This window comes from Nelumbo nucifera, chromosome 7 (assembly GCF_055504915.1).
Source record: "Nelumbo nucifera cultivar China Antique chromosome 7, China Antique-T2T, whole genome shotgun sequence".
NCBI lineage: Eukaryota > Viridiplantae > Streptophyta > Magnoliopsida > Proteales > Nelumbonaceae > Nelumbo > Nelumbo nucifera.
The window spans coordinates 25,178,549-25,186,297 of record NC_142655.1 but is presented as its reverse complement, the minus strand read 5'-3'; positions in this window follow the sequence as shown (position 1 = coordinate 25,186,297).

Genomic DNA, 7,749 nt, shown 5'->3' with positions numbered 1-7,749 from the left:
TGTCTGCCCCAAGTATGAGGTCGTCATGAGTCAAAAGTGGTAGATGACAATTTCTTCTTTCTCCGTTGTACTCGGCCATCTTCCTTGGTTATCTGTCGTTGAGCACGTCTAATGCTTTCCACAGGAACTGGTTTTAAACAAGTTCCAATATTGATACTGGAGCGTGTATCGGGGGGTCTCACCGGCACATCTTTTTTTATGTTTTTTTAGCGTGTGTACTCGGCCATCTTCCCTATTATTTTATAGTATTCCTAAGTTTTATTCTGACAATTAATTAAATCCTCTTTTTCATTAACATGAAAAAATTTATTTTACTCATTATTCTTTAATTTCCAAAATAAAACATTAACATCAAAATGATAAATTCTAGTGTCATTTACAGCAAGTGTTTGTGACAACAAATGGAGCTTCCATCATTCCCCATTGATCATGGATACGGAACTAAAGCACCCCTTGTTCTTTTTTAGTTTCCTCCATAAGCATATGCTCATATCCCCTGTAAAGCACAATAGAATCCCTATAATTCTATAATGACTTCAGCATCAATGCGAACATCGATGAACCCAAATGCTCTGAAAGAAGATAGGAACCCTAAGTTGGGAAAGGAGAAGGAAAGAGATGAAAAAGCAAGAGCATGACAACAGAGGATACTAGCGTGATAACAGCACCGGAGAAGGTTCTGTTGTAGAAATCCTCATTTATCTTTGGGTAAGCATCCAGGTTGCCAAGCTTGTTGAAGATGTCCATGGCGCGCTTTACCAAAGCCGACTCCGCTTACACGATTCCTGATAAAATTAATTACCGTATAATAGAGGTTTGATCAGAGCTCCACCCGGAAATGCCCAGAAACCCAGAAAATCCATTGGCGACAATTTCCATTGATTGAGTCTTTGTTTTTCCAACCGATTTCATTTCAGTATCAACAAAGCCCCTATCAAAGGTAATTAGTCAACATTTAAACGTTGCTTGGACGGTCGCCGAAGAGCCATGTGCTGCCACTGGTTTGAACGCCGAAGAGTTGATTCCATCTCCGATTGTTAAATGGAAGATGGGACTCTTGTTATTCTAGCCTAGGACCCACAAAACACTACATTTCGTTCTAGAGGTAACATGGCTTTTTGGTGGGAAGGCCAGGCTCTCCAAGAGGTCCCAGATTTCGTTCCAAAAGAGAATTCAAGAAATCATCTCATTTGGTAGATAGAAGAGGAAAAGGCTTTAATTTTCCGGTGAAACTGGCCATGATGGTGGCTTACATTAAAGTGCCTGTTTTTGTTGCACAGGTGACAGTGCTGCAGCTGAGAAATCTGTACCTCGGAGCTAAGAAATTGGGATAAAAAGGTTGAAGATGTTGGGAAAGGATATTTTAGGAATTTAAAAAAAATATCAGTCATATAACGCCACATGTAAATGTGATGGAAAATTAACAAGAATGGAGGTTTTAGACAATTGTCGAAAAACTTAGGGATACTCTAAGATAATATGTAAATAGTAAAGATAAAGTAAGTCAATTAGCTAAACTATAAGAATAGTTTAAGAAATTTATCCTTTTTTAATTTTAATTTTAAAGGAACTGGTCTTAGCAAGGCCTATCCTTTAAAATATTTAATATTTCACATATGAGGACAGGTCAATATGGTAGCATACACCGTGATAGAAATTTTGAACCTTGATTTTAAGTCAATATTTCTTGAAATTACCAAATGTTTTTCTTGACTGACTAGTGATAATCAATATTTGTTGGAATTACGAAATGTTTATCTCAGATGACCAGTGACGAAATTTTGATCATTGATTTTTAAATCAATATTTGTTGGAATTACCAAATGTTTGTCTTGGCTGACCAAGGTCTTGGAGCAGCGGACTTGGGGTTCTGAATGGGTCAGGTTATATAGTAAACCCAACCTTATAGGGTCAGGTTTACTTCAGAGAATGCTCGGGTTAGGATTTTGCTTCTTCAACCTGAGTTGGGCTTGCGTTTTTCTGTCCCAACCTAGAAATCGGATTCAATCAGTGCAAAACTCATTCGAACAGTCATTATAGCTTTGCATTGGAAATATCTCTTCATCAAATAAAATATAAAAGTATGGAAATGTTCCCGATGCAAGGCTGTAAAGACTGTTCAAACGGGCCTAGCACTGACTGAAACCCATCTCCCCAACTTACTCTCGTAATTTGGTATGACTTCTAAGTTCTAACCTCATAATATTAGGATTTCTTTTTATCTCTTCTTTCAAAATGAAATGGCACATAGAAACCCATAAACCAAATTTCAACAAATGTTGTAAGACACTGATCAGATTGGATGATCAGACCGATTAACTTGGATCAATTTTCACAACATGCCCTAGGTCACTAAAAGTTGTAAAAGGGAGCTAATGTAAAATAGTGGATTTATAAAAAGTATATTCATTCAGTTACCCAGCATAAATCAAAGTCAAAACATGACCAATCTAGGTCTATTGATCATTGATTAGGGCCATTTGCACTAACTTGGTACCATAACCTTTTAGTAGAAGCAATGAGATCATTTGGAAATGGTAGGAAAAAAAAACCTAGGTCAATAAGTTTGGATAAAAGTATGTTACAGTCTCACTAACTTGGTACTATAGTTTTTTTTTTTTTTCTCATTTCAGCTATGCTTTTCTTTTCTTCTAACTTGGTTTTTTTACATGAAACATAAAATATTTATAATTGTTAGTTGGTTAATTATTATTTTATTTAATGTTTAAATGCTTAAACTTATTGCTTATAAATTTCTAGTTTATGGATATGTGTATTTTCTATCATTTCAATTTGGCATAATATATATTATTTTCATAAAACCTTGGACCCAACAACCTATAGAAAATTATAAAAAATTATAAATGCTTTTCTATAGGTTTTAAATTATTTTCATCGCAAGAAAGAACTATAAATGGATACATCAGTGATCTTTTTAAACTCATTAATCTAACAATGCTCTATTTTTTTTCTTAATTTTTAGGAAAATTAAAAAAAAAACATTTGTTTTATATATTATAAATGATTTCCATGGTAAAGAAAAACTATATAAGATGGATTTATCAATGATCTATCAAAATCATTGATCCAACAACAATTTTATGTGTCTTCTAGTGGCCCATGAGAATTTTGATGGGCCTTTAAATGAGCCCTACCCCCATAAATTCGAATTCGCTCATGACTTAGTGGACTCTTTCTATTTGAGCCTTGCTTTATAAATCCAATAGCATAAGAGGAGGGTCCATGCGGGATCCACTCCGAAGTTAAATTCTAATTTTAATTTTAATTTAAGGATCTGTTTGGTTTGTAGTTGGAATTGGAATCGAAATCCTCCAGAATCGGAACTGGAATGGTCCATTCCCATAGTCTGTTTGGTTCAAAAAGGAATGAAAATGGGAATGAGAATTAAAATCAATAGGGATGAGATCTCATTCCCAAGGGAGAGACAGAGAATGATCATTCCCTCAAATAGGGGAATGCCATTCCAACAGGAATGGGAATGGGATTCCGATTCCGCCCAACTAAATAATTGGAATCGGAATAGCCCATTCCAATTCCGATTCCAGACCCCTATTCCCGCAAACCAAACAGAGCCTAAATTTAAATTCTTAGTGGTTTATGGAAAAAAATCAACTAGAGCGAGGATGGAAACCTAGCCAATGATTGAAAAGAGAACAATTGATTGAAAATCATTCTCTCCGTAAACAACAATTTGCTAACCTCTTTCAATCCAAAAGGTAACTGGGATTAATCAATTTTTTGTCAATTAAAGCATATATGAAAGTTTAGTTAATGATTAAAGAGAGAACAATTGATCTTTCTTATAAGTGATAATGTCACAACTCTCTAAAAAATGTAACAAGAGTCAATTAAATCTTCAATCAAAGGCATGGAATATTAGACCAAGCAATCTACAAATAGAGGCTCCCATCAAGAGAGGAGGGACCTTTAGTTTAGAGACTAAATGAAATAAGAAGGCTCTTGGAGAATGAGAAAGCACGCACACACGCATACATCATCTTCTGAAGGAAAAAGTTACAACACTCTTGGAGTCTTGCAGAATTATTCTTTTAATCAAGCTTTCAAAGCCATGCAATTAGAGGCTCCCATCAAAAGAGGAGGGACCTTTGGTCAAAGACTAAATGAAGTAAGAAGCATGAAAAGCAAAGTCACAACACTTTTGGAGTCATGGGAAATCCTTCTTTTGATCAAAGTTTTCAAAGGTCAGTTGAACGAAGTAACTCCATCATTCCTTGAAGTATGAGAAAACATCAGTTGACCCTTGGTTTCAACTCATACAAATCTTCAAGTTGCAAGAAATGTATCAACAATAAGGAATCAAAGGATTTATCTCTTTTGTAAGAGATTTCAAATACAAAGAGTTTGTATACCATTTATTTTAGGAATAAGTTGCACCTCAGAATTTTGAATTCAACTGCAGATCTACAACAATCCAAAATTATAAATACCTCCACCTATAACACTCATATCCACCCGTAAATTGGCACCTACCCCAACTGTACGGTGGAGTTAAGATTTCTAGGGGTGAACTGAACAGTAAAAACCCTTTTATTTTAAATATATTAAAAAAATCAATTCATTTAAATTTATCTCCACTTTTTCTTGTATTTGGATTTATACACAAAATTTGTGTATTTGTGGGATTTGTAAGAGTTTTCCCAATGCATCCAATCATATCCATTTCTTTCCATTGTATCCATGTGCATCTAAAGCATATGCAATAGGTATTGGTATCCAAGCTTACAGATAGGATACAAGATACCAATACTTTGAATCTTGCATTATACAACAACATTGTTAAATCCATGGTAACAATAAATGATGGCAATAGCCTAAAGCTAGCCTCAACCAATTTTATCTCTTTTAGGTTTTCTATATGGTGTCCATGGTTGCAGCAAAAAATTAGTCGATGTCTTGATGGAGGTCGTTGATAGTGGGCAATGGCAAGCCTTGAAGGCTTAGGATGGTGGTCAGCAATGGATTTAGGGCTAACCAGCTTCGGTTAGGATTTACCAACTAATGGTGGCTCAATTAATAGGATCTCTAACTTGTTGTAGAAGAGACTTAGGATCAAATCCTGATGACACCAAAGTTGGGAGTCAAGGGGGATGGGGAAACAAGGGTCAACAAGGTTATCAATTCTTTTTCCAAATTCTTCTAAAATTGGAGCTATATGTATATCTTCAAAGGGTATATTGCTCCATATATAATATACTAACTTTTCATATAGAAATATATAATAAAAGTTATATTATATATAATAATATATTGTATATTTATTATATTATATTATATGAGGCTTATGACAAATCTCTACTAGCTCTCTCTAAAGCACTTAATTTATCATTTCAACGTCAACAGCCTTTAGTTTAGGTTATATGTGTGTTTGTGGAAGTTTTATTCTATGTTGTTGTAGTGTTAAACTATTCAAATCTCCTTTTTTGATTCATTACTATTTAGATTCGAATCATGTCTTATTTGTTGGATTCAAATTGCTTTCTGATCAATTCAAATGTTGAATACCATTAATAAACTATACTTAGATGATATAAAATGCCCTTTGATATATTGCATATCATAAATAACTTCTATGATAAACATATGACATTAAAACCATCTTTACTAATAGTTAATTTTATGTAGATATAAACATAAAAAATTATAATTCATTTTTTATGAGATACGTGGGCCATCAGCCCACATGATATTAAATTATTTTTTCTTTGGGGAAGGCCCATCATAGTAGTTTGCTGTTGGGGCTGACGCACCCTTTAAAAAGGGAAAATATATACATAGATACCTAAATATCATATTCATCCAATTATAAAATATCAAAATTGAATTGCCTTAATCAAATTGAGTTTGAACTTGAATTGAAACAAATAGGTACTATTTCCAATCCTAATTACATTAAATTAAAATCCATTTAAATTTAGAAATAATTATGTCAATGAAAATTTAAAATTTATCAACATATAACTCACCTAAAAAACTACTTATATTGGACTTAAACCTACCCACACCAATTGAAGAATGCCATAGGGTTCCTTTTGCTTTGATTTCACTTAATATAGAAAATGCTATCACATCCCTATTGGGCTTGCCCAATAAAACATTTCAAACTCCAACCCATCTGCCCAGGCCCAACCAAACCCGATTTTCGCCCAAATTAGATTGGGTTAAACTCGGGTTGGGCTTCAGTAATATAAACTCAGGAAGGCTTGACCTTGGGTTGGGCTTGGGCAAGGTCGGAGATTGAGGTTTGAATCTCAGGGTTGGGCCTGAGTTGATCCTTAACCCGACCCAACCCGCCCTTCACCATGTGATAGAACCGGTTCATTCAGCTAATTGGTGGAACCATCAACCATTTCTTGTTCCCAGCGTTAACAAATATACGTTACGTATTATTCTCGATCCTGATCGTACATTTCAGTGGATCCCAATTTAACAAATCCCGTGAATTGTACGGAAGGGAGAAGAAAAAGCCGGATCAAATTATCTGGACCATCTGATTGCTGAGATGATCTCATTGCTGCTTAGAATATCTACGTCTGGTTGAGTAGCTGACATCACAGATTCACAATTGAACTTCGCGCCGCAGGGTGTATTAACTAACTCTCCATCGTTGGGCATCTCTCTCTCAAAGAGGTGGTTGTTTCATACATGGTTTTTAAAATCGAACAGGTCAGGGCATCGTTTTCCGGTTTGGCGGTTCAACCGTCCGGGTCGAGCGGTTCGACTCGTGACATCATAAATAAATAAAAAACAAAAAATACTTATATATAATAAAAAATACCATAGAAATTTAAATAAAATACAAAAAATATAGGAAAAAGAACAACATTTGAAAAAAATAAAAATATCTAAATATAAAAATAATAAAATACAGAAAATTTCAAAATTTCCAAAAAATATGTAAAAAAGAATATGTAATGAGCACCTGTTTTTTTTAGAAGAAAAAAGCATCAGTTCAGAAAAATTATCTGAACATATTTTGAGAAGAAAGCATAAATTTCATATCAAAACATATTTTGAGAAGAAAAAAAGAAAGAAAATTCAGAAAAATATAGCATGAGACCCTGTTTTTTTCATGGGAAACGAAGAATAAGAAGGATAGAAGAAGAAGAATGTGTTGATTTGTAATCTATCAACTTATCGTCTGATGCTCCTAATTATAAAGTATTCACTAAAAGCCTCTGCCTGGCAGGTACAAAGCAAAATGATGAACCAAATGAAGAACAAACAGGGGCTGATGAACCAAATGAACCAAAAAAAATTCAAAAAATCAATTATATCACAAAAAAAAATCAGAAAAAAAATTATACCTCCAGGGATTCGTCGTCGGTGGGCTCGGGCAGTCAGGCTTGGTCGTAGGAAAGTTGCCACTACAAGCCTACAAGTGCTGCTCCAAGAAGTTTGAGTGTTTGACAGTGGGCTTGCTCGCCAATGCCCAATGCCAAGTGCCGAGTGCCGAGTGTCGTTGCAAGCTTGTCGTCCGCCGCTGCAAGTGCTAGTGTCTGGTGAATCTTTTCGCCGTCGGACGTCGCTACAAGTGCTTGGGTGAGGGTGACTCTTTCCGCTGTTGCAAGTTCATCGGTCGTCGTCAGTGTGTGTCGTCGTCGGATGCCAGAGTTGATGGTCGTCGCATGTGGTAGGGTGTGAGGATTGAGACTTGAGAGGACTGAGGAGTGAGGAGGGAACTTGGGAAATAACCCTAAAGGCCAAACC